The 25,002-nt window shown below is 36.3% G+C and overlaps 14 non-coding genes across 14 annotated transcripts; all 14 read left to right on the top strand.

Moving 5' to 3' along the window:
• Positions 1-469: 469 nt before the first annotated feature.
• TRNAQ-CUG (transfer RNA glutamine (anticodon CUG)) lies at positions 470-541 on the top strand. Its single transcript has one exon. It is a non-coding gene; the product is annotated as a tRNA-Gln (tRNA).
• Positions 542-1,158: 617 nt separating this feature from the next.
• On the top strand, positions 1,159-1,230 carry TRNAQ-CUG (transfer RNA glutamine (anticodon CUG)). Its single transcript has one exon. It is a non-coding gene; the product is annotated as a tRNA-Gln (tRNA).
• Positions 1,231-1,847: 617 nt separating this feature from the next.
• On the top strand, positions 1,848-1,919 carry TRNAQ-CUG (transfer RNA glutamine (anticodon CUG)). The gene has a single exon. It is a non-coding gene; the product is annotated as a tRNA-Gln (tRNA).
• Positions 1,920-2,536: 617 nt separating this feature from the next.
• TRNAQ-CUG (transfer RNA glutamine (anticodon CUG)) lies at positions 2,537-2,608 on the top strand. Its single transcript has one exon. It is a non-coding gene; the product is annotated as a tRNA-Gln (tRNA).
• A 1,988-nt stretch (positions 2,609-4,596) lies between these two features.
• On the top strand, positions 4,597-4,668 carry TRNAQ-CUG (transfer RNA glutamine (anticodon CUG)). The gene has a single exon. It is a non-coding gene; the product is annotated as a tRNA-Gln (tRNA).
• A 1,299-nt stretch (positions 4,669-5,967) lies between these two features.
• Positions 5,968-6,039, top strand: TRNAQ-CUG (transfer RNA glutamine (anticodon CUG)). The gene has a single exon. It is a non-coding gene; the product is annotated as a tRNA-Gln (tRNA).
• Positions 6,040-6,656: 617 nt separating this feature from the next.
• TRNAQ-CUG (transfer RNA glutamine (anticodon CUG)) lies at positions 6,657-6,728 on the top strand. The gene has a single exon. It is a non-coding gene; the product is annotated as a tRNA-Gln (tRNA).
• A 1,299-nt stretch (positions 6,729-8,027) lies between these two features.
• Positions 8,028-8,099, top strand: TRNAQ-CUG (transfer RNA glutamine (anticodon CUG)). Its single transcript has one exon. It is a non-coding gene; the product is annotated as a tRNA-Gln (tRNA).
• Positions 8,100-10,080: 1,981 nt separating this feature from the next.
• Positions 10,081-10,152, top strand: TRNAQ-CUG (transfer RNA glutamine (anticodon CUG)). Its single transcript has one exon. It is a non-coding gene; the product is annotated as a tRNA-Gln (tRNA).
• A 6,755-nt stretch (positions 10,153-16,907) lies between these two features.
• TRNAQ-CUG (transfer RNA glutamine (anticodon CUG)) lies at positions 16,908-16,979 on the top strand. Its single transcript has one exon. It is a non-coding gene; the product is annotated as a tRNA-Gln (tRNA).
• Positions 16,980-21,697: 4,718 nt separating this feature from the next.
• On the top strand, positions 21,698-21,769 carry TRNAQ-CUG (transfer RNA glutamine (anticodon CUG)). The gene has a single exon. It is a non-coding gene; the product is annotated as a tRNA-Gln (tRNA).
• Positions 21,770-23,076: 1,307 nt separating this feature from the next.
• Positions 23,077-23,148, top strand: TRNAQ-CUG (transfer RNA glutamine (anticodon CUG)). The gene has a single exon. It is a non-coding gene; the product is annotated as a tRNA-Gln (tRNA).
• Positions 23,149-23,760: 612 nt separating this feature from the next.
• On the top strand, positions 23,761-23,832 carry TRNAQ-UUG (transfer RNA glutamine (anticodon UUG)). The gene has a single exon. It is a non-coding gene; the product is annotated as a tRNA-Gln (tRNA).
• A 617-nt stretch (positions 23,833-24,449) lies between these two features.
• Positions 24,450-24,521, top strand: TRNAQ-UUG (transfer RNA glutamine (anticodon UUG)). Its single transcript has one exon. It is a non-coding gene; the product is annotated as a tRNA-Gln (tRNA).
• Positions 24,522-25,002: the final 481 nt, after the last annotated feature.

The raw sequence follows: 25,002 nt of genomic DNA, 5'->3' as shown, positions 1-25,002 counted from the left end.
GCATATGAAATCAACAAATTTAAAGAGTCTTTTTATGGCATGTAATGCAAACACTGGCTCTACTTCCAGCACGTAGTGTGTTCAGTACAGACAGACCTTGGAAATTAGTATTATCCACATTGTAGATTATCCAAATGGAAACTAATTTACAGTCTTTTTGCCTTGGCAGTAGCTGCCTGACACTGGTTACAACAGTTAAGTTTTCAGTCAACTGAAATTCATAATTTCATTTCTCAGTTTTTTCCCATTGAGTTGTTAATAGTATTTTCCCTTTCCAAATGCAGGGTTCTAGCTTTTGTTATATAACCGCAATATAAAATAATTGTACATCTTGGTGATCATGCAGGCACAGAAGCTATGCCCTCTTGATTATTGTGGGAGGTCGATTTTGAATGATAGCCGACGTGTTATTGTAATTACACGTACTGCCTGTTTAGTAGAAATATCCAAACTGCACTCTATTGTCAAGGGTTCCATGGTGTAATGGTTAGCACTCTGGACTCTGAATCCAGCAATCCGAGTTCAACTCTCGGTGGGACCTTGCCACAGTTTAATTCATTCTGAGTGTTATCCTTTTTTAATGAGGTATTGTATTGATAGTGATTGTTGTTAGCCATAAACACGATTTAACAACAAAAAAAATTTGATAATATTCTCTTGTAGAGATAATTAAACCAATGTAATTGAGAGCATATGAAATCAACAAATTTAAAGAGTCTTTTTATGGCATGTAATGCAAACACTGGCTCTACTTCCAGCTCGTAGTGTGTTCAGTACAGACAGACCTTGGAAATTAGTATTATCCACATTGTAGATTATCCAAATGGAAACTAATTTACAGTCTTTTTGCCTTGGCAGTAGCTGCCTGACACTGGTTACAACAGTTAAGTTTTCAGTCAACTGAAATTCATAATTTCATTTCTCAGTTTTTTCCCATTGAGTTGTTAATAGTATTTTCCCTTTCCAAATGCAGGGTTCTAGCTTTTGTTATATAACCGCAATAGAAAATAATTGTACATCTTGGTGATCATGCAGGCACAGAAGCTATGCCCTCTTGATTATTGTGGGAGGTCGATTTTGAATGATAGCCGACGTGTTTTTGTAATTACACGTACTGCCTGTTTAGTAGAAATATCCAAACTGCACTCTATTGTCAAGGGTTCCATGGTGTAATGGTTAGCACTCTGGACTCTGAATCCAGCAATCCGAGTTCAACTCTCGGTGGGACCTTGCCACAGTTTAATTCATTCTGAGTGTTATCCTTTTTTAATGAGGTATTGTATTGATAGTGATTGTTGTACGCCATAAACACGATTTAACAACAAAAAAAATGTGATAATATTCTCTTGTAGAGATAATTAAACCAATGTAATTGAGAGCATATGAAATCAACAAATTTAAAGAGTCTTTTTATGGCATGTAATGCAAACACTGGCTCTACTTCCAGCTCGTAGTGTGTTCAGTACAGACAGACCTTGGAAATTAGTATTATCCACATTGTAGATTATCCAAATGGAAACTAATTTACAGTCTTTTTGCCTTGGCAGTAGCTGCCTGACACTGGTTACAACAGTTAAGTTTTCAGTCAACTGAAATTCATAATTTCATTTCTCAGTTTTTTCCCATTGAGTTGTTAATAGTATTTTCCCTTTCCAAATGCAGGGTTCTAGCTTTTGTTATATAACCGCAATAGAAAATAATTGTACATCTTGGTGATCATGCAGGCACAGAAGCTATGCCCTCTTGATTATTGTGGGAGGTCGATTTTGAATGATAGCCGACGTGTTTTTGTAATTACACGTACTGCCTGTTTAGTAGAAATATCCAAACTGCACTCTATTGTCAAGGGTTCCATGGTGTAATGGTTAGCACTCTGGACTCTGAATCCAGCAATCCGAGTTCAACTCTCGGTGGGACCTTGCCACAGTTTAATTCATTCTGAGTGTTATCCTTTTTTAATGAGGTATTGTATTGATAGTGATTGTTGTACGCCATAAACACGATTTAACAACAAAAAAAATGTGATAATATTCTCTTGTAGAGATAATTAAACCAATGTAATTGAGAGCATATGAAATCAACAAATTTAAAGAGTCTTTTTATGGCATGTAATGCAAACACTGGCTCTACTTCCAGCTCGTAGTGTGTTCAGTACAGACAGACCTTGGAAATTAGTATTATCCACATTGTAGATTATCCAAATGGAAACTAATTTACAGTCTTTTTGCCTTGGCAGTAGCTGCCTGACACTGGTTACAACAGTTAAGTTTTCAGTCAACTGAAATTCATAATTTCATTTCTCAGTTTTTTCCCATTGAGTTGTTAATAGTATTTTCCCTTTCCAAATGCAGGGTTCTAGCTTTTGTTATATAACCGCAATAGAAAATAATTGTACATCTTGGTGATCATGCAGGCACAGAAGCTATGCCCTCTTGATTATTGTGGGAGGTCGATTTTGAATGATAGCCGACGTGTTATTGTAATTACACGTACTGCCTGTTTAGTAGAAATATCCAAACTGCACTCTATTGTCAAGGGTTCCACGGTGTAATGGTTAGCACTCTGGACTCTGAATCCAGCAATCCGAGTTCAACTCTCGGTGGGACCTTGCCACAGTTTAATTCATTCTGAGTGTTATCCTTTTTTAATGAGGTATTGTATTGATAGTGATTGTTGTTAGCCATAAACACGATTTAACAACAAAAAAAATTTGATAATATTCTCTTGTAGAGATAATAAAACCAATGTAATTGAGAGCATATGAAATCATCAAATTTAAAGAGTCTTTTTATGGCATGTAATGCAAACACTGGCTCTACTTCCAGCTCGTAGTGTGTTCAGTACAGACAGACCTTGGAAATTAGTATTATCCACATTGTAGATTATCCAAATGGAAACTAATTTACAGTCTTTTTGCCTTGGCAGTAGCTGCCTGACACTGGTTACAACAGTTAAGTTTTCAGTCAACTGAAATTCATAATTTCATTTCTCAGTTTTTTCCCATTGAGTTGTTAATAGTATTTTCCCTTTCCAAATGCAGGGTTCTAGCTTTTGTTATATAACCGCAATAGAAAATAATTGTACATCTTGGTGATCATGCAGGCACAGAAGCTATGCCCTCTTGATTATTGTGGGAGGTCGATTTTGAATGATAGCCGACCTGTTATTGTAATTACACGTACTGCCTGTTTAGTAGAAATATCCAAACTGCACTCTATTGTCAAGGGTTCCATGGTGTAATGGTTAGCACTCTGAATCCAGCAATCCGAGTTCAACTCTCGGTGGGACCTTGCCACAGTATAATTCCTTCTGAGTGTAATCCTTTTTCAATGAGGTATTGTATTGATAGTAATTGTTGTACGCCATAAACATGATTTAACAACAAATAAAAAGTGATAATATTCTCTCGTAGAGATAATTAAACCAATGTAATTGAGGGCATATAAAATTAACAAATTTAAAGAGTATTTTTATGGCATGTAATGCAAACACTGGCTCTACTTCCAGCTCGTAGTGTGTTCAGTACAGACAGACCTTGGAAATTAGTATTATCCACATTGTAGAGTATCCAAATGGAAACTAATTTACAGTCTTTTTGCCTTGGCAGTAGCTGCCTGACACTGGTTACAACAGTTAAGTTTTCAGTCAACTGAAATTCATAATTTCATTTCTCAGTTTTTTCCCATTGAGTTGTTAATAGTATTTTCCCTTTCCAAATGCAGGGTTCTAGCTTTTGTTATATAACCGCAATAGAAAATAATTGTACATCTTGGTGATCATGCAGGCACAGAAGCTATGCCCTCTTGATTATTGTGGGAGGTCGATTTTGAATGATAGCCGACGTGTTATTGTAATTACACGTACTGCCTGTTTAGTAGAAATATCCAAACTGCACTTTATTGTCAAGGGTTCCATGGAGTAATGGTTAGCACTCTGGACTCTGAATCCAGCAATCCGAGTTCAACTCTCGGTGGGACCTTGCCACAGTTTAATTAATTCTGAGTGTTATACTTTTTTAATGAGGTATTGTATTGATAGTGATTGTTGTACGCCATAAACACGATTTAACAACAAAAAAAATTTGATAATATTCTCTTGTAGAGATAATTAAACCAATGTAATTGAGAGCATATGAAATCAACAAATTTAAAGAGTCTTTTTATGGCATGTAATGCAAACACTGGCTCTACTTCCAGCACGTAGTGTGTTCAGTACAGACAGACCTTGGAAATTAGTATTATCCACATTGTAGATTATCCAAATGGAAACTAATTTACAGTCTTTTTGCCTTGGCAGTAGCTGCCTGACACTGGTTACAACAGTTAAGTTTTCAGTCAACTGAAATTCATAATTTCATTTCTCAGTTTTTTCCCATTGAGTTGTTAATAGTATTTTCCCTTTCCAAATGCAGGGTTCTAGCTTTTGTTATATAACCGCAATATAAAATAATTGTACATCTTGGTGATCATGCAGGCACAGAAGCTATGCCCTCTTGATTATTGTGGGAGGTCGATTTTGAATGATAGCCGACCTGTTATTGTAATTACACGTACTGCCTGTTTAGTACAAATATCCAAACTGGACTCTGTTGCCCAGGGTTCCATGGTGTAATGGTTAGCACTCTGGACTCTGAATCCAGCAATCCGAGTTCAACTCTCGGTGGGACCTTGCCACAGTTTAATTCATTCTGAGTGTTATCCTTTTTTAATGAGGTATTGTATTGATAGTGATTGTTGTACGCCATAAACACGATTTAACAACAAAAAAAATGTGATAATATTCTCTTGTAGAGATAATTAAACCAATGTAATTGGGAGCATATGAAATCAACAAATTTAAAGAGTCTTTTTATGGCATGTAATGCAAACACTGGCTCTACTTCCAGCTCGTAGTGTGTTCAGTACAGACAGACCTTGGAAATTAGTATTATCCACATTGTAGATTATCCAAACGGAAAATAATTTACAGTCTTTTTGCCTTGGCAGTAGCTGCCTGACACTGGTTACAACAGTTAAGTTTTCAGTCAACTGAAATTCAGAATTTCATTTCCCAGTTTTTTCCCATTGAGTTGTTAATAGTATTTTCCCTTTCCAAATGCAGGGTTCTAGCTTTTGTTATATAACCGCAATAGAAAATAATTGTACATCTTGGTGATCATGCAGGCACAGAAGCTATGCCCTCTTGATTATTGTGGGAGGTCGATTTTGAATGATAGCCGACCTGTTATTGTAATTACACGTACTGCCTGTTTAGTAGAAATATCCAAACTGCACTCTATTGTCAAGGGTTCCATGGTGTAATGGTTAGCACTCTGAATCCAGCAATGTGAGTTCAACTCTCGGTGGGACCTTGCCACAGTTTAATTCCTTCTGAGTGTAATCCTTTTTCAATGAGGTATTGTATTGATAGTTATTGTTGTACGCCATAAACACGATTTAACAACAAAAAAAATGTGATAATATTCTCTCGTAGAGATAATTAAACCAATGTAATTGAGGGCATATAAAATTAACACATTTAAAGAGTATTTTTATGGCATGTAATGCAAACACTGGCTCTACTTCCAGCTCGTAGGGTGTTCAGTACAGACAGACCTTGGAAATTAGTATTATCCACATTGTAGATTATCCAAATGGAATCTCATTTACAGTCTTATTGCCTTGGCAGTAGCTGCCTGACACTGGTTACAACAGTTAAGTTTTCAGTCAACTGAAATTCATAATTTCATTTCCCAGTTTTTTCCCATTGAGTTGTTAATAGTATTTTCCCTTTCCAAATGCAGGATTCTAGCTTTTGTTATATAACCGCAATAGAAAATAATTGTACATCTTGGTGATCATGCAGGCACAGAAGCTATGCCCTCTTGATTATTGTGGGAGGTCGATTTTGAATGATAGCCGACGTGTTATTGTAATTACACGTACTGCCTGTTTAGTAGAAATATCCAAACTGCACTCTATTGTCAATGGTTCCATGGTGTAAAGGTTAGCACTCTGGACTCTGAATCCAGCAATCCGAGTTCAACTCTCGGTGGGACCTTGCCACAGTTTAATTCATTCTGAGTGTAGTCCTTTTTTAATGAGGTATTGTATTGATAGTGATTGTTGTACGCCATAAACACGATTTAACAACAAAAAAAATGTGATAATATTCTCTCGTAGAGATAATTAAACCAATGTAATTGAGAGCATATGAAATCAACAAATTTAAAGAGTCTTTTTATGGCATGTAATGCAAACACTGGCTCTACTTCCAGCACGTAGTGTGTTCAGTACAGACAGACCTTGGAAATTAGTATTATCCACATTGTAGATTATCCAAATGGAAACTAATTTACAGTCTTTTTGCCTTGGCAGTAGCTGCCTGACACTGGTTACAACAGTTAAGTTTTCAGTCAACTGAAATTCATAATTTCATTTCTCAGTTTTTTCCCATTGAGTTGTTAATAGTATTTTCCCTTTCCAAATGCAGGGTTCTAGCTTTTGTTATATAACCGCAATATAAAATAATTGTACATCTTGGTGATCATGCAGGCACAGAAGCTATGCCCTCTTGATTATTGTGGGAGGTCGATTTTGAATGATAGCCGACCTGTTATTGTAATTACACGTACTGCCTGTTTAGTACAAATATCCAAACTGGACTCTGTTGCCCAGGGTTCCATGGTGTAATGGTTAGCACTCTGGACTCTGAATCCAGCAATCCGAGTTCAACTCTCGGTGGGACCTTGCCACAGTTTAATTCATTCTGAGTGTTATCCTTTTTTAATGAGGTATTGTATTGATAGTGATTGTTGTACGCCATAAACACGATTTAACAACAAAAAAAATGTGATAATATTCTCTTGTAGAGATAATTAAACCAATGTAATTGGGAGCATATGAAATCAACAAATTTAAAGAGTCTTTTTATGGCATGTAATGCAAACACTGGCTCTACTTCCAGCTCGTAGTGTGTTCAGTACAGACAGACCTTGGAAATTAGTATTATCCACATTGTAGATTATCCAAACGGAAAATAATTTACAGTCTTTTTGCCTTGGCAGTAGCTGCCTGACACTGGTTACAACAGTTAAGTTTTCAGTCAACTGAAATTCAGAATTTCATTTCCCAGTTTTTTCCCATTGAGTTGTTAATAGTATTTTCCCTTTCCAAATGCAGGGTTCTAGCTTTTGTTATATAACCGCAATAGAAAATAATTGTACATCTTGGTGATCATGCAGGCACAGAAGCTATGCCCTCTTGATTATTGTGGGAGGTCGATTTTGAATGATAGCCGACCTGTTATTGTAATTACACGTACTGCCTGTTTAGTAGAAATATCCAAACTGCACTCTATTGTCAAGGGTTCCATGGTGTAATGGTTAGCACTCTGAATCCAGCAATGTGAGTTCAACTCTCGGTGGGACCTTGCCACAGTTTAATTCCTTCTGAGTGTAATCCTTTTTCAATGAGGTATTGTATTGATAGTTATTGTTGTACGCCATAAACACGATTTAACAACAAAAAAAATGTGATAATATTCTCTCGTAGAGATAATTAAACCAATGTAATTGAGGGCATATAAAATTAACACATTTAAAGAGTATTTTTATGGCATGTAATGCAAACACTGGCTCTACTTCCAGCTCGTAGGGTGTTCAGTACAGACAGACCTTGGAAATTAGTATTATCCACATTGTAGATTATCCAAATGGAATCTCATTTACAGTCTTATTGCCTTGGCAGTAGCTGCCTGACACTGGTTACAACAGTTAAGTTTTCAGTCAACTGAAATTCATAATTTCATTTCCCAGTTTTTTCCCATTGAGTTGTTAATAGTATTTTCCCTTTCCAAATGCAGGATTCTAGCTTTTGTTATATAACCGCAATAGAAAATAATTGTACATCTTGGTGATCATGCAGGCACAGAAGCTATGCCCTCTTGATTATTGTGGGAGGTCGATTTTGAATGATAGCCGACGTGTTATTGTAATTACACGTACTGCCTGTTTAGTAGAAATATCCAAACTGCACTCTATTGTCAATGGTTCCATGGTGTAAAGGTTAGCACTCTGGACTCTGAATCCAGCAATCCGAGTTCAACTCTCGGTGGGACCTTGCCACAGTTTAATTCATTCTGAGTGTAGTCCTTTTTTAATGAGGTATTGTATTGATAGTGATTGTTGTACGCCATAAACACGATTTAACAACAAAAAAAATGTGATAATATTCTCTCGTAGAGATAATTAAACCAATGTAATTGAGGGCATATAAAATTAACAAATTTAAAGAGTCTTTTTATGGCATGTAATGCAAACACTGGCTCTACTTCCAGCTCATAGTGTGTTCAGTACAGACAGACCTTGGAAATTAGTATTATCCACATTGTAGATTATCCAAATGGAAACTAATTTACAGTCTTTTTGCCTTGGCAGTAGCTGCCTGATACTGGTTACAACAGTTAAGTTTTCAGTCAACTGAAATTCATAATTTCATTTCCCAGTTTTTTCCCATTGAGTTGTTAATAGTATTTTCCCTTTCCAAATGCAGGGTTCTAGCTTTTGTTATATAACCGCAATAGAAAATAATTGTACATCTTGGTGATCATGCAGGCACAGAAGCTATGCCCTCTTGATTATTGTGGGAGGTCGATTTTGAATGATAGCCGACGTGTTATTGTAATTACATGTACTGCCTGTTTAGTAGAAATATCCAAACTGCACTCTATTGTCAAGGGTTCCATGGTGTAATGGTTAGCACTCTGAATCCAGCAATCCGAGTTCAACTCTCGGTGGGACCCTGCAACAGTTTAATTCCTTCTGAGTGTAATCCTTTTTCAATGAGGTATTGTATTGATAGTTATTGTTGTACGCCATAAACACGATTTAACAACAAAAAATATGTGATAATATTCTCTCGTAGAGATAAGTAAACCAATGTAATTGAGGGCATATAAAATTAACACATTTAAAGAGTATTTTTATGGCATGTAATGCAAACACTGGCTCTACTTCCAGCTCGTAGTGTGTTCAGTACAGACAGACCTTGGAAATTAGTATTATCCACATTGTAGATTATCCAAATGGAAACTAATTTACAGTCTTTTTGCCTTGGCAGTAGCTGCCTGACACTGGTTACAACAGTTAAGTTTTCAGTCAACTGAAATTCATAATTTCATTTCTCAGTTTTTTCCCATTGAGTTGTTAATAGTATTTTCCCTTTCTAAATGCAGGGTTCTAGCTTTTGTTATATAACCGCAATAGAAAATAATTGTACATCTTGGTCATCATGCAGGCACAGAAGCTATGCCCTCTTGATTATTGTGGGAGGTCGATTTTGAATGATAGCCGACCTGTTATTGTAATTACACGTACTGCCTGTTTAGTAGAAATATCCAAACTGCACTCTATTGGCAAGGGTTCCATGGTGTATTGGTTAGCACTCTGAATCCTGCAATCCGAGTTCAACTCTCGGTGGGACCTTGCCACAGTATAATTCCTTCTGAGTGTAATCCTTTTTCAATGAGGTATTGTATTGATAGTGAGTGTTGTACGCCATAAACACGATTTAACAACAAAAAAAATGTGATAATATTCTCTCGTAGAGATAATTAAACCAATGTAATTGAGGGCATATAAAATTAACAAATTTAAAGAGTCTTTTTATGGCATGTAATGCAAACACTGGCTCTACTTCCAGCTCGTAGGGTGTTCAGTACAGACAGACCTTGGAAATTAGTATTATCCACATTGTAGATTATCCAAATGGAATCTCATTTACAGTCTTATTGCCTTGGCAGTAGCTGCCTGACACTGGTTACAACAGTTAAGTTTTCAGTCAACTGAAATTCATAATTTCATTTCCCAGTTTTTTCCCATTGAGTTGTTAATAGTATTTTCCCTTTCCAAATGCAGGGTTCTAGCTTTTGTTATATAACCGCAATAGAAAATAATTGTACATCTTGGTGATCATGCAGGCACAGAAGCTATGCCCTCTTGATTATTGTGGGAGGTCGATTTTGAATGATAGCCGACGTGTTATTGTAATTACACGTACTGCCTGTTTAGTAGAAATATCCAAACTGCACTCTATTGTCAATGGTTCCATGGTGTAAAGGTTAGCACTCTGGACTCTGAATCCAGCAATCCGAGTTCAACTCTCGGTGGGACCTTGCCACAGTTTAATTCATTCTGAGTGTAGTCCTTTTTTAATGAGGTATTGTATTGATAGTGATTGTTGTACGCCATAAACACGATTTAACAACAAAAAAAATGTGATAATATTCTCTCGTAGAGATAATTAAACCAATGTAATTGAGGGCATATAAAATTAACAAATTTAAAGAGTCTTTTTATGGCATGTAATGCAAACACTGGCTCTACTTCCAGCTCATAGTGTGTTCAGTACAGACAGACCTTGGAAATTAGTATTATCCACATTGTAGATTATCCAAATGGAAACTAATTTACAGTCTTTTTGCCTTGGCAGTAGCTGCCTGATACTGGTTACAACAGTTAAGTTTTCAGTCAACTGAAATTCATAATTTCATTTCCCAGTTTTTTCCCATTGAGTTGTTAATAGTATTTTCCCTTTCCAAATGCAGGGTTCTAGCTTTTGTTATATAACCGCAATAGAAAATAATTGTACATCTTGGTGATCATGCAGGCACAGAAGCTATGCCCTCTTGATTATTGTGGGAGGTCGATTTTGAATGATAGCCGACGTGTTATTGTAATTACACGTACTGCCTGTTTAGTAGAAATATACAAACTGCACTCTATTGTCAAGGGTTCCATGGTGTAATGGTTAGCACTCTGAATCCAGCAATCCGAGTTCAACTCTCGGTGGGACCCTGCAACAGTTTAATTCCTTCTGAGTGTAATCCTTTTTCAATGAGGTATTGTATTGATAGTTATTGTTGTACGCCATAAACACGATTTAACAACAAAAAATATGTGATAATATTCTCTCGTAGAGATAAGTAAACCAATGTAATTGAGGGCATATAAAATTAACACATTTAAAGAGTATTTTTATGGCATGTAATGCAAACACTGGCTCTACTTCCAGCTCGTAGTGTGTTCAGTACAGACAGACCTTGGAAATTAGTATTATCCACATTGTAGATTATCCAAATGGAAACTAATTTACAGTCTTTTTGCCTTGGCAGTAGCTGCCTGACACTGGTTACAACAGTTAAGTTTTCAGTCAACTGAAATTCATAATTTCATTTCTCAGTTTTTTCCCATTGAGTTGTTAATAGTATTTTCCCTTTCTAAATGCAGGGTTCTAGCTTTTGTTATATAACCGCAATAGAAAATAATTGTACATCTTGGTGATCATGCAGGCACAGAAGCTATGCCCTCTTGATTATTGTGGGAGGTCGATTTTGAATGATAGCCGACCTGTTATTGTAATTACACGTACTGCCTGTTTAGTAGAAATATCCAAACTGCACTCTATTGGCAAGGGTTCCATGGTGTAATGGTTAGCACTCTGAATCCTGCAATCCGAGTTCAACTCTCGGTGGGACCTTGCCACAGTATAATTCCTTCTGAGTGTAATCCTTTTTCAATGAGGTATTGTATTGATAGTGAGTGTTGTACGCCATAAACACGATTTAACAACAAAAAAAATTTGATAATATTCTCTCGTAGAGATAATTAAACCAATGTAATTGAGGGCATATAAAATTAACAAATTTAAAGAGTCTTTTTATGGCATGTAATGCAAACACTGGCTCTACTTCCAGCTCGTAGGGTGTTCAGTACAGACAGACCTTGGAAATTAGTATTATCCACATTGTAGATTATCCAAATGGAATCTCATTTACAGTCTTATTGCCTTGGCAGTAGCTGCCTGACACTGGTTACAACAGTTAAGTTTTCAGTCAACTGAAATTCATAATTTCATTTCTCAGTTTTTTCCCATTGAGTTGTTAATAGTATTTTCCCTTTCCAAATGCAGGGTTCTAGCTTTTGTTATATAACCGCAATAGAAAATAATTGTACATCTTGGTGATCATGCAGGCACAGAAGCTATGCCCTCTTGATTATTGTGGGAGGTCGATTTTGAATGATAGCCGACGTGTTATTGTAATTACACGTACTGCCTGTTTAGTAGAAATATCCAAACTGCACTCTATTGTCAAGGGTTCCATGGTGTAATGGTTAGCACTCTGAATCCAGCAATCCGAGTTCAACTCTCGGTAGGACCCTACAACAGTTTAATTCCTTCTGAGTGTAATCCTTTTTCAATGAGGTATTGTATTGATAGTGATTGTTGTACGCCATAAACACGATTTAACATAAAAAAAAATGTGATAATATTCTCTCGTAGAGATAATTAAACCAATGTAAATGAGGGCATATAAAATTAACAAATTTAAAGAGTATTTTTATGGCATGTAATGCAAACACTGGCTCTACTTCCAGCTCGTAGTGTGTTCAGTACAGACAGACCTTTGAAATTAGTATTATCCACATTGTAGATTATCCAAATGGAAATTAATTTACAGTCTTTTTGCCTTGGCAGTAGCTGCCTGACACTGGTTACAACTGTTAAGTTTTCAGTCAACTGAAATTCATAATTTCATTTCTCAGTTTTTTCCCATTGAGTTGTTAATAGTATTTTCCCTTTCCAAATGCAGGGTTCTAGCTTTTGTTATATAACCGCAATAGAAAATAATTGTACATCTTGGTGATCATGCAGGCACAGAAGCTATGCCCTCTTGATTATTGTGGGAAGTCGATTTTGAATGATAGCCGACGTGTTATTGTAATTACACGTACTGCCTGTTTAGTAGAAATATCCAAACTGCACTCTATTGTCAAGGGTTCCATGGTGTAATGGTTAGCACTCTGAATCCAGCAATCCGAGTTCAACTCTCGGTGGGACCTTGCCACAGTTTAATTTATTCTGAGTGTAATCCTTTTTTAATGAGGTATTGTATTGATAGTGATTGTTGTACGCCATAAACACGATTTAACAACAAAAAAAATGTGATAATATTCTCTCGTAGAGATAATTAAACCAATGTAATTGAGGGCATATGAAATTAACAAATTTAAAGAGTCTTTTTATGACATGTAATGCAAACACTGGCTCTACTTCCAGCTCGTAGTGTGTTCAGTACAGACAGACCTTGGAAATTAGTATTATCCACATTCTAGATTATCCAAATGGAAACTAATTTACAGTCTTTTTGCCTTGGCAGTAGCTGCCTGACACTGGTTACAACAGTTAAGTTTTCAGTCAACTGAAATTCATAATTTCATTTCTCAGTTTTTTCCCATTGAGTTGTTAATAGTATTTTCCCTTTCCAAATGCAGGGTTCTAGCTTTTGTTATATAACCGCAATAGAAAATAATTGTACATCTTGGTGATCATGCAGGCACAGAAGCTATGCCCTCTTGATTATTGTGGGAGGTCGATTTTGAATGATAGCCGACGTGTTATTGTAATTACACGTACTGCCTGGTTAGTAGAAATATCCAGACTGCACTCTATTGTCATGGGTTCAATGGTGTAATGGTTAGCACTCTGAATCCAGCAATCCGAGTTCAACTCTTGGTGGGACCTTGCCACAGTTTAATTCCTTCTGAGTGTAATCCTTTTTCAATGAGGTATTGTATTGATAGTTATTGTTGTACGCCATAAACACGATTTAACAACAAAAAAAATGTGATAATATTCTCTCGTAGAGATAATTAAACCAATGTAATTGAGGGCACATAAAATTAACACATTTAAAGAGTATTTTTATGGCATGTAATGCAAACACTGGCTCTACTTCCAGCTCGTAGTGTGTTCAGTACAGACAGACCTTGGAAATTAGTATTATCCACATTGTAGATTATCCAAATGGAAACTAATTTACAGTCTTTTTGCCTTGGCAGTAGCTGCCTGACACTGGTTACAACAGTTAAGTTTTCAGTCAACTGAAATTCATAATTTCATTTCCCAGTTTTTTCCCATTGAGTTGTTAAGAGTATTTTCCCTTTCCAAATACAGGGTTCTAGCTTTTGTTATATAACCGCAATAGAAAATAATTGTACATCTTGGTGATCATGCAGGCACAGAAGCTATGCCCTCTTGATTATTGTGGGAGGTCGATTTTGAATGATAGCCGACCTGTTATTGTAATTACACGTACTGCCTGTTTAGTAGAAATATCCAAACTGCACTCTATTGTCAAGGGTTCCATGGTGTAATGGTTAGCACTCTGAATCCAGCAATCCGAGTTCAACTCTCGGTGGGACCTTGACACAGTTTAGTTCCTTCTGAGTGTAATCCTTTTTCAATGAGGTATTGTATTGATAGTTATTGTTGTACGCCATAAACACGATTTAACAACAAAAAAAATTTGATAATATTCTCTCGTAGAGATTATTAAACCAATGTAATTGAGGGCATATAAAATGAACAAATTTAAAGAGTATTTTTATGGCATGTAATGCAAACACTGGCTCTACTTCCAGCTCGTAGTGTGTTCAGTACAGACAGACCTTGGAAATTAGTATTATCCACATTGTAGATTATCCAAATGGAAACTAATTTACAGTCTTTTTGCCTTGGCAGTAGCTGCCTGACACTGGTTACAACAGTTAAGTTTTCAGTCAACTGAAATTCATAATTTCATTTCTCAGTTTTTTCCCATTGAGTTGTTAATAGTATTTTCCCTTTCCAAATGCAGGGTTCTAGCTTTTGTTATATAACCGCAATAGAAAATAATTGTACATCTTGGTGATCATGCAGGCACAGAAGCTATGCCCTCTTGATTATTGTGGGAGGTCGATTTTGAATGTTAGCCGACGTGTTATTGTAATTACACGTACTGCCTGTTTAGTAGAAATATCCAAACTGCACTCTATTGTCAAGGGTTCCATGGTGTAATGGTTAGCACTCTGAATCCAGCAATCCGAGTTCAACTCTCGGTGGGACCTTGCCACAGTTTAATTCATTCTGAGTGTAATCCTTTTTTAATGAGGTATTGTATTGATAGTGATTGTTGTACGCCATAAACACGATTTAACAACAAAAAAAAAGTGATAATATTCTCTCGTATAGATAATTAAACCAATGTAATTGAGGGCATATGAAATTAACAAATTTAAAGAGTCTTTTTATGGCATGTAATGCAAACACTGACTCTACTTCCAGCTCGTAGTGTGTTCAGTACAGACAGACCTTGGAAATTAGTATTATCCACATTGTAGATCATCCAAATGGAAACTAATTTACAGTCTTTTTGCCTTGGCAGTAGCTGCCTGACACTGGTTACAACAGTTAAGTTTTCAGTCAACTGAAATTCATAATTTAATTTCCCAGTTTTTTCCCATTGAGTTGTTAATAGTATTTTCCCTTTCCAAATGCAGGGTTCTAGCTTTTGTTATATAACCGCAATAGAAAATAATTGTACATCTTGGTGATCATGCAGGCACAGAAGCTATGCCCTCTTGATTATTGTGGGAGGTCGATTTTGAATGATAGCCGACGTGTTATTGTAATTAAACGTACTGCCTGTTTAGTAGAAATATCCAAACTGCACTCTATTGTCAAGGGTTCCATGGTGTAATGGTTAGCACTCTGAATCCAGCAATCCGAGTTCAACTCTTGGTGGGACCTTGCCACAGTTTAATTCCTTCTGAGTGTAATCCTTTTTCAATGAGGTATTGTATTGATAGTTATTGTTGTACGCCATAAACACAATTTAACATAAAAAAAAATGTGATAATATTCTCTCGTAGAGATAATTAAACCAATGTAAATGAGGGCATATAAAATTAACAAATTTAAAGAGTATTTTTATGGCATGTAATGCAAACACTGGCTCTACTTCCAGCTCGTAGTGTGTTCAGTACAGACAGACCTTTGAAATTAGTATTATCCACATTGTAGATTATCCAAATGGAAATTAATTTACAGTCTTTTTGCCTTGGCAGTAGCTGCCTGACACTGGTTACAACAGTTAAGTTTTCAGTCAACTGAAATTCATAATTTCATTTCTCAGTTTTTTCCCATTGAGTTGTTAATAGTATTTTCCCTTTCCAAATGCAGGGTTCTAGCTTTTGTTATATAACCGCAATAGAAAATAATTGTACATCTTGGTGATCATGCAGGCACAGAAGCTATGCCCTCTTGATTATTGTGGGAAGTCGATTTTGAATGATAGCCGACGTGTTATTGTAATTACACGTACTGCCTGTTTAGTAGAAATATCCAAACTGCACTCTATTGTCAAGGGTTCCATGGTGTAATGGTTAGTACTATGAATCCAGCAATCCGAGTTCAACTCTCGGTGGGACCTTGCCACAGTTTAATTTATTCTGAGTGTAATCCTTTTTTAATGAGGTATTGTATTGATAGTGATTGTTGTACGCCATAAACACGATTTAACAACAAAAAAAATGTGATAATATTCTCTTGTAGAGATAATTAAACCAATGTAATTGAGAGCATATGAAATCAACAAATTTAAAGAGTGTTTTTATGGCATGTAATGCAAACACTGGCTCTACTTCCAGCTCATAGTGTGTTCAGTACAGACAGACCTTGGAAATTAGTATTATCCACATTGTAGATTATCCAAATGGAAACTAATTTACAGTCTTTTTGCCTTGGCAGTAGCTGCCTGACACTGGTTACAACAGTTAAGTTTTCAGTCAACTGAAATTCATAATTTCATTTCCCAGTTTTTTCCCATTGAGTTGTTTATAGTATTTTCCCTTTCCAAATGCAGGGTTCTAGCTTTTGTTATATAACCGCAATAGAAAATAATTGTACATCTTGGTGATCATGCAGGCACAGAAGCTATGCCCTCTTGATTATTGTGGGAGGTCGATTTTGAATGATAGCCGACCTGTTATTGTAATTACACGTACTGCCTGTTTAGTAGAAATATCCAAACTGCACTCTATTGTTAAGGGTTCCATGGTGTAATGGTTAGCACTCTGGACTCTGTATCCAGCAATCCGAGTTCAACTCTCGGTGGGACCTTGCCACAGTTTAATTCCTTCTGAGTGTAATCCTTTTTCAATGAGGTATTGTATTGATAGTGATTGTTGTACGCCATAAACACGATTTAACAACAAAAATAATGTGATAATATTCTCTCGTAGAGATAATTAAACTAATGTAATTGAGGGCATATAAAATTGACAAATTTAAAGAGTCTTTTTATGGCATGTAATGCAAACACTGGCTCTACTTCCAGCTCGTAGTGTGTTCAGTACAGACAGACCTTGTAAATTAGTATTATCCACATTGTAGATTATCCAAATGGAAACTAATTTACAGTCTTGTTGCCTTGGCAGTAGCTGCCTGACACTGGTTACAACAGTTAAGTTTTCAGTCAACTGAAATTCATAATTTCATTTCTCAGTTTTTTCCCATTGAGTTGTTAATAGTATTTTCCCTTTCCAAATGCAGGGTTCTAGCTTTTGTTATATAACCGCAATAGAAAATAATTGTACATCTTGGTGATCATGCAGGCACAGAAGCTATGCCCTCTTGATTATTGTGGGAGGTCGATTTTGAATGATAGCCGACCTGTTATTGTAATTACACGTACTGCCTGTTTAGTAGAAATATCTAAACTGCACTCTGTTGTCAAGGGTTCCATGGTGTAATGGTTAGCACTCTGAATCTAGCAATCCGAGTTCAACTCTCGGTGGGACCTTGCCACAGTTTAATTCCTTCTGAGTGTAATCTTTTTTCAATGAGGTATTGTATTGATAGTGATTGTTGTACGCCATAAACACGATTTAACAACAAACAAAATGTGATAATATCCTCTCGTAGAGATAATTAAACCAATGTAATTGAGGGCATATAAAATTAACAAATTTAAAGAGTCTTTTTATGGCATGTAATGCAAACACTGGCTCTACTTCCAGCTCGTAGTGTGTTCAGTACAGACAGACCTTGGAAATTAGTATTATCCACATTGTAGATTATCCAAATGGAAACTAATTTACAGTCTTTTTGCCTTGGCAGTAGCTGCCTGACACTGGTTACAACAGTTAAGTTTTCAGTCAACTGAAATTCATAATTTCATTTCTCAGTTTTTTCCCATTGAGTTGTTAATAGTATTTTCCCTTTCCAAATGCAGGGTTCTAGCTTTTGTTATATAACCGCAATAGAAAATAATTGTACATCTTGGTGATCATGCAGGCACAGAAGCTATGCCCTCTTGATTATTGTGGGAGGTCGATTTTGAATGATAGCCGACCTGTTATTGTAATTACACGTACTGCCTGTTTAGTAGAAATATCTAAACTGCACTCTGTTGTCAAGGGTTCCATGGTGTAATGGTTAGCACTCTGAATCTAGCAATCCGAGTTCAACTCTCGGTGGGACCTTGCCACAGTTTAATTCCTTCTGAGTGTAATCTTTTTTCAATGAGGTATTGTATTGATAGTGATTGTTGTAGGCCATAAACACGATTTAACAACAAACAAAATGTGATAATATCCTCTCGTAGAGATAATTAAACCAATGTAATTGAGGGCATATAAAATTAACAAATTTAAAGAGTCTTTTTATGGCATGTAATGCAAACACTGGCTCTACTTCCAGCTCGTAGTGTGTTCAGTACAGACAGACCTTGGAAATTAGTATTATCCACATTGTAGATTATCCAAATGGAAACTAATTTACAGTCTTTTTGCCTTGGCAGTAGCTGCCTGACACTGGTTACAACAGTTAAGTTTTCAGTCAACTGAAATTCATAATTTCATTTCTCAGTTTTTTCCCATTGAGTTGTTAATAGTATTTTCCCTTTCCAAATGCAGGGTTCTAGCTTTTGTTATATAACCGCAATAGAAAATAATTGTACATCTTGGTGATCATGCAGGCACAGAAGCTATGCCCTCTTGATTATTGTGGGAGGTCGATTTTGAATGATAGCCGACCTGTTATTGTAATTACACGTACTGCCTGTTTAGTAGAAATATCCAAACTGCACTCTGTTGTCAACGGTTCCATGGTGTAATGGTTAGCACTCTGAATCTAGCAATCCGAGTTCAACTCTCGGTGGGACCTTGCCACAGTTTAATTCCTTCTGAGTGTAATCCTTTTTCAATGAGGTATTGAATTGATAGTGATTGTTGTACGCCATAAACACGATTTAACAACAAACAAAATGTGATAATATCCTCTCGTAGAGATAATTAAACCAATGTAATTGAGGGCATATAAAATTAACAAATTTAAAGAGTCTTTTTATGGCATGTAATGCAAACACTGGCTCTACTTCCAGCTCGTAGTGTGTTCAGTACAGACAGACCTTGGAAATTAGTATTATCCACATTGTAGATTATCCAAATGGAAACTAATTTACAGTCTTTTTGCCTTGGCATTAGCTGCCTGACACTGGTTACAACAGTTAAGTTTTCAGTCAACTGAAATTCATAATTTCATTTCTCAGTTTTTTCCCATTGAGTTGTTAATAGTATTTTCCCTTTCCAAATGCAGGGTTCTAGCTTTTGTTATATAACCGCAATAGAAAATAATTGTACATCTTGGTGATCATGCAGGCACAGAAGCTATGCCCTCTTGATTATTGTGGGAGGTCGATTTTGAATGATAGCCGACCTGTTATTGTAATTACACGTACTGCCTGTTTAGTAGAAATATCCAAACTGCACTCTATTGTCAAGGGTTCCGTGGTGTAATGGACTCTGGACTCTGAATCCAGCAATCCGAGTTCAACTCTCAGAGGGACCTTGCCACAGTTTAATTCCTTCTGAGTGTAATCCTTTTTCAATGAGGTATTGTATTGATAGTGATTGTTGTACGCCATAAACACGATTTAACAACAAAAATAATGTGATAATATTCTCTCGTAGAGATAATTAAACTAATGTAATTCAGGGCATATAAAATTAACAAATTTAAAGAGTCTTTTTATGGCATGTAATGCAAACACTGGCTCTACTTCCAGCTCGTAGTGTGTTCAGTACAGACAGACCTTGTAAATTAGTATTATCCACATTGTAGATTATCCAAATGGAAACTAATTTACAGTCTTTTTGCCTTGGCAGTAGCTGCCTGACACTGGTTACAACAGTTAAGTTTTCAGTCAACTGAAATTCATAATTTCATTTCTCAGTTTTTTCCCATTGAGTTGTTAATAGTATTTTCCCTTTCCAAATGCAGGGTTCTAGCTTTTGTTATATAACCGCAATAGAAAATAATTGTACATCTTGGTGATCATGCAGGCACAGAAGCTATGCCCTCTTGATTATTGTGGGAGGTCGATTTTGAATGATAGCCGACCTGTTATTGTAATTACACGTACTGCCTGTTTAGTAGAAATATCTAAACTGCACTCTGTTGTCAAGGGTTCCATGGTGTAATGGTTAGCACTCTGAATCTAGCAATCCGAGTTCAACTCTCGGTGGGACCTTGCCACAGTTTAATTCCTTCTGAGTGTAATCTTTTTTCAATGAGGTATTGTATTGATAGTGATTGTTGTACGCCATAAACACGATTTAACAACAAACAAAATGTGATAATATCCTCTCGTAGAGATAATTAAACCAATGTAATTGAGGGCATATAAAATTAACAAATTTAAAGAGTCTTTTTATGGCATGTAATGCAAACACTGGCTCTACTTCCAGCTCGTAGTGTGTTCAGTACAGACAGACCTTGGAAATTAGTATTATCCACATTGTAGATTATCCAAATGGAAACTAATTTACAGTCTTTTTGCCTTGGCAGTAGCTGCCTGACACTGGTTACAACAGTTAAGTTTTCAGTCAACTGAAATTCATCATTTCATTTCCCAGTTTTTTCCCATTGAGTTGTTAATAGTATTTTCCCTTTCCAAATGCAGGGTTCTAGCTTTTGTTATATAACCGTAATAGAAAATAATTGTACATCTTGGTGATCATGCAGGCACAGAAGCTATGCCCTCTTGATTATTGTGGGAGGTCGATTTTGAATGATAGCCGACCTGTTATTGTAATTACACGTACTGCCTGTTTAGTAGAAATATCCAAACTGCACTCTATTGTCAAGGGTTCCATGGTGTAATGATTAGCACTCTGGACTCTGAATGCAGCAATCCAAGTTCAACTCTCGGTGGGACCTTGCCACAGTTTAATTCCTTTTGAGCGTAATCCTTTTTCAATGAGGTATTGTATTGATAGTGATTGTTGTACGCCATAAACACGATTTAACAACAAAAAAAATGTGATAATATTCTCTCGTAGAGATAATTAAACCAATGTAATTGAGGGCATATAAAATTAACAAATTTAAAGAGTCTTTTTATGGCATGTAATGCAAACACTGGCTCTACTTCCAGCCCGTAGTGTGTTCAGTACAGACAGACCTTGGAAATTAGTATTATCCACATTGTAGATTATCCAAATGGAAACTAATTTACAGTCTTTTTGCCTTGGCAGTAGCTGCCTGACACTGTTTACAACAGTTAAGTTTTCAGTCAACTGAAATTCATAATTTCATTTCCCAGTTTTTTCCCATTGAGTTGTTAATAGTATTTTCCCTTTCCAAATGCAGGGTTCTAGGTTTTGTTATATAACCGCAATAGAAAATAATTGTACATCTTGGTGATCATGCAGGCACAGAAGCTATGCCCTCTTGATTATTGTGGGAGGTCGATTTTGTAAGATAGCCGACCTGTTATTGTAATTACACGTACTGCCTGTTTAGTAGAAATATCCAAACTGCACTCTATTTTCAAGGGTTCCATGGTGTAATGGTTAGCACTCTGGACTCTGAATCCAGCAATCCGAGTTCAACTCTCGGTGGGACCTTGCCACAGTTTAATTCCATTTGAGTGTAATCCTTTTTCAATGAGGTATTGTATTGATAGTGATTGTTGTACGCCATAAACACGATTTAACAACAAAAAAAATGTGATAATATTCTCTCGTAGAGATAATTAAACCAATGTAATTGAGGGCATATAAAATTAACAAATTTAAAGAGTCTTTTTATGGCATGTAATGCAAACACTGGCTCTACTTCCAGCTCGTAGTGTGTTCAGTACAGACAGACCTTGGAAATTAGTATTATCCACATTGTAGATTATCCAAATGGAAACTAATTTACAGTCTTTTTGCCTTGGCAGTAGCTGCCTGACACTGGTTACAACAGTTAAGTTTTCAGTCAACTGAAATTCATAATTTCATTTCCTAGTTTTTTCCCATTGAGTTGTTAATAGTATTTTCCCTTTCCAAATGCAGGGTTCTAGGTTTTGTTATATAACCGCAATAGAAAATAATTGTACATCTTGGTGATCATGCAGGCACAGAAGCTATGCCCTCTTGATTATTGTGGGAGGTCGATTTTGTAAGATAGCCGACCTGTTATTGTAATTACACGTACTGCCTGTTTAGTAGAAATATCCAAACTGAACCCTATTGTCAAAGGTTCCATGGTGTAATGGTTAGCACTCTGGACTCTGAATCCAGCTATCCAAGTTCAACTCTCGTTGGGATCTTGCCACAGTTTAATTCCTTCTGAGTGTAATCCTTTTTCAATGAGGTATTGTATTTATAGTGATTGCTGTACGCCATAAACACGATTTAACAACAAAACAAATGTGATAATATTCTCTCGTAGAGATAATTAAACCAATGTAATTGAGGGCATATAAAGTTAACAAATTTAAAGAGTCTTTTTATGGCATGTTATTGCAAACACTGGCTCTACTTCCAGCTCGTAGTGTGTTCAGTACAGACAGACCTTGGAAATGAGTATTATCCACATTGTAGATTATTCAAAAGGAAACTAATTTACAGTCTTTTTGCCTTGGCAGTAGCTGCCTGACACTGGTTACAACAGTTAAGTTTTCAGTCAACGGAAATTCATAATTTCATTTCCCAGTTTTTTCCCATTGAGTTGTTAATAGTATTTTCCCTTTCCAAATGCAGGTTTCTAGCTTTTGTTATATAACCACAATAGAAAATAATTGTACATCTTGGTGATCATGCAGGCACAGAAGCTATGCCCTCTTGATTATTGTGGGAGGTCGATTTTGAATGATAGCCGACATGTTATTGTAATTACACGTACTGCCTGTTTAGTAGAAATATCCAAACTGCACTCTATTGTCAAGGGTTCCATGGTGTAATGGTTAGCACTCTGGACTCTGAATCCAGCAATCTGAGTTCAACTCTCAGTGGGACCTTGCCACAGTTTAATTCCTTCTGAGTGTAATCCTTTTTCAATGAGGTATTGATAGTGATTGTTGTACGCCATAAACACGATTTAACAACAAAAAAAATTTGATAATATTCTCTCGTAGAGATAATTAAACCAATGGAATTGAGGGCATATAAAATCAACAAATTTAAAGGGTCTTTTTATGGCATGTAATGCAAACACTGGCTCCACTTCCAGCTCGTAGGGTGTTCAGTACAGACAGACCTTGGAAATTAGTATGATCCACATTGTAGATTATCCAAATGGAAACTAATTTACAGTCTTTCTGCCTTGGCAGTAGCTGCCTGACACTGGTTACTACCGTTAACTTTTCAGTCAACTGAAATTCATAAATTTATTTCCCAGTTTTTTCCCATTGAGTTGGTAATAGTATTTTCCCTTTCTAAATGCAGGGTTCCAGCTTTTGTTATATAACCGCAATAGAAAATAATTGTACATCTTGTTGATCATGCAGGCACAGAAGCTATGCCCTCTTGATTATTGTGGGAGGTCGACTTTGATTGATAGCCGACCCTTTATTGTAATTACACGTACTGCCTGTTTAGTAGAAATATCCAAACCTCACTCTATTGTCAAGGGTTCCATGGTGTAATGGTTAGCACTCTGGACTTTGAATCCAGCAATCCGAGTTCAACTCTCGGTGGGACCTTGCCACAGTTTACTTCCTTCTGAGTGTAGTACCTATTCAATGAGTATTGTATTGATAGTGCTTGTTGTACGCCATAAACACGATTTAGCAACACAAATGTTTTTTATAATATTCTCTCGTAGAGATAATTAAACGAATGGAATTGAGGGCATATAAAATCAACAAATTTAAAGGGTCTTTTTATGGCATGTAATGCAAACACTGGCTCTACTTCCAGCTCGTAGTGTGTTCAGTACAGACAGACCTTGGAAATTAGTATGATCCACATTGTAGATTATCCAAATGGAAACTAATTTACAGTCTTTTTGCCTTGGCAGTAGCTGCCTGACACTGGTTACTACCCTTAACTTTTCAGTCAACTGAAATTCATAAATTTATTTCCCAGTTTTTTCCCATTGAGTTGGTAATAGTATTTTCCCTTTCTAAATGCAGGGTTCTAGCTTTTGTTATATAACCGCAATAGAAAATAATTGTACATCTTGGTGATCATGCAGTCACAGAAGCTATGCCCTCTTGATTATTGTGGGAGGTCGACTTTGATTGATAGCCGACCCTTTATTGTAATTACACGTACTGCCTGTTTAGTAGAAATATCCTAACCTCCCTCTATTGTCAAGGGTTCCATGGTGTAATGGTTATCACTCTGGACTTTGAATCCAGCAATCCGAGTTCAACTCTCGGTGGGACCTTGCTACAGTTTACTTCCTTCTGAGTGTAGTACCTTTTCAATGAGTATTGTATTGATAGTGCTTGTTGTACGCCATAAACACGATTTAGCAACACAAATGTTTTTTATAATATTCTCTCGTAGAGATAATTAAACGAATGGAATTGAGGGCATATAAAATCAACAAATTTAAAGGGTCTTTTTATGGCATGTAATGCAAACACTGGCTCTACTTGCAGCTCGTAGGGTGTTCAGTACAGACAGACCTTGGAAATTAGTATGATCCACATTGTACATTATCCAAATGGAAACTAATTTACAGTCTTTTTGCCTTGGCAGTAGCTGCCTGACACTGGTTACTACCGTTAACTTTTCAGTCAACTGAAATTCATAAATTTATTTCCCAGTTTTTTCCCATTGAGTTGGTAATAGTATTTTCCCTTTCTAAATGCAGGGTTCTAGCTTTTGTTATATAACCGCAATAGAAAATAATTGTACATCTT

Source organism: Rhinoderma darwinii, unplaced genomic scaffold, assembly GCF_050947455.1.
Source record: "Rhinoderma darwinii isolate aRhiDar2 unplaced genomic scaffold, aRhiDar2.hap1 Scaffold_4158, whole genome shotgun sequence".
Taxonomy (NCBI): domain Eukaryota; kingdom Metazoa; phylum Chordata; class Amphibia; order Anura; family Rhinodermatidae; genus Rhinoderma; species Rhinoderma darwinii.
This window is presented reverse-complemented; position numbering and strand designations above follow the sequence as displayed.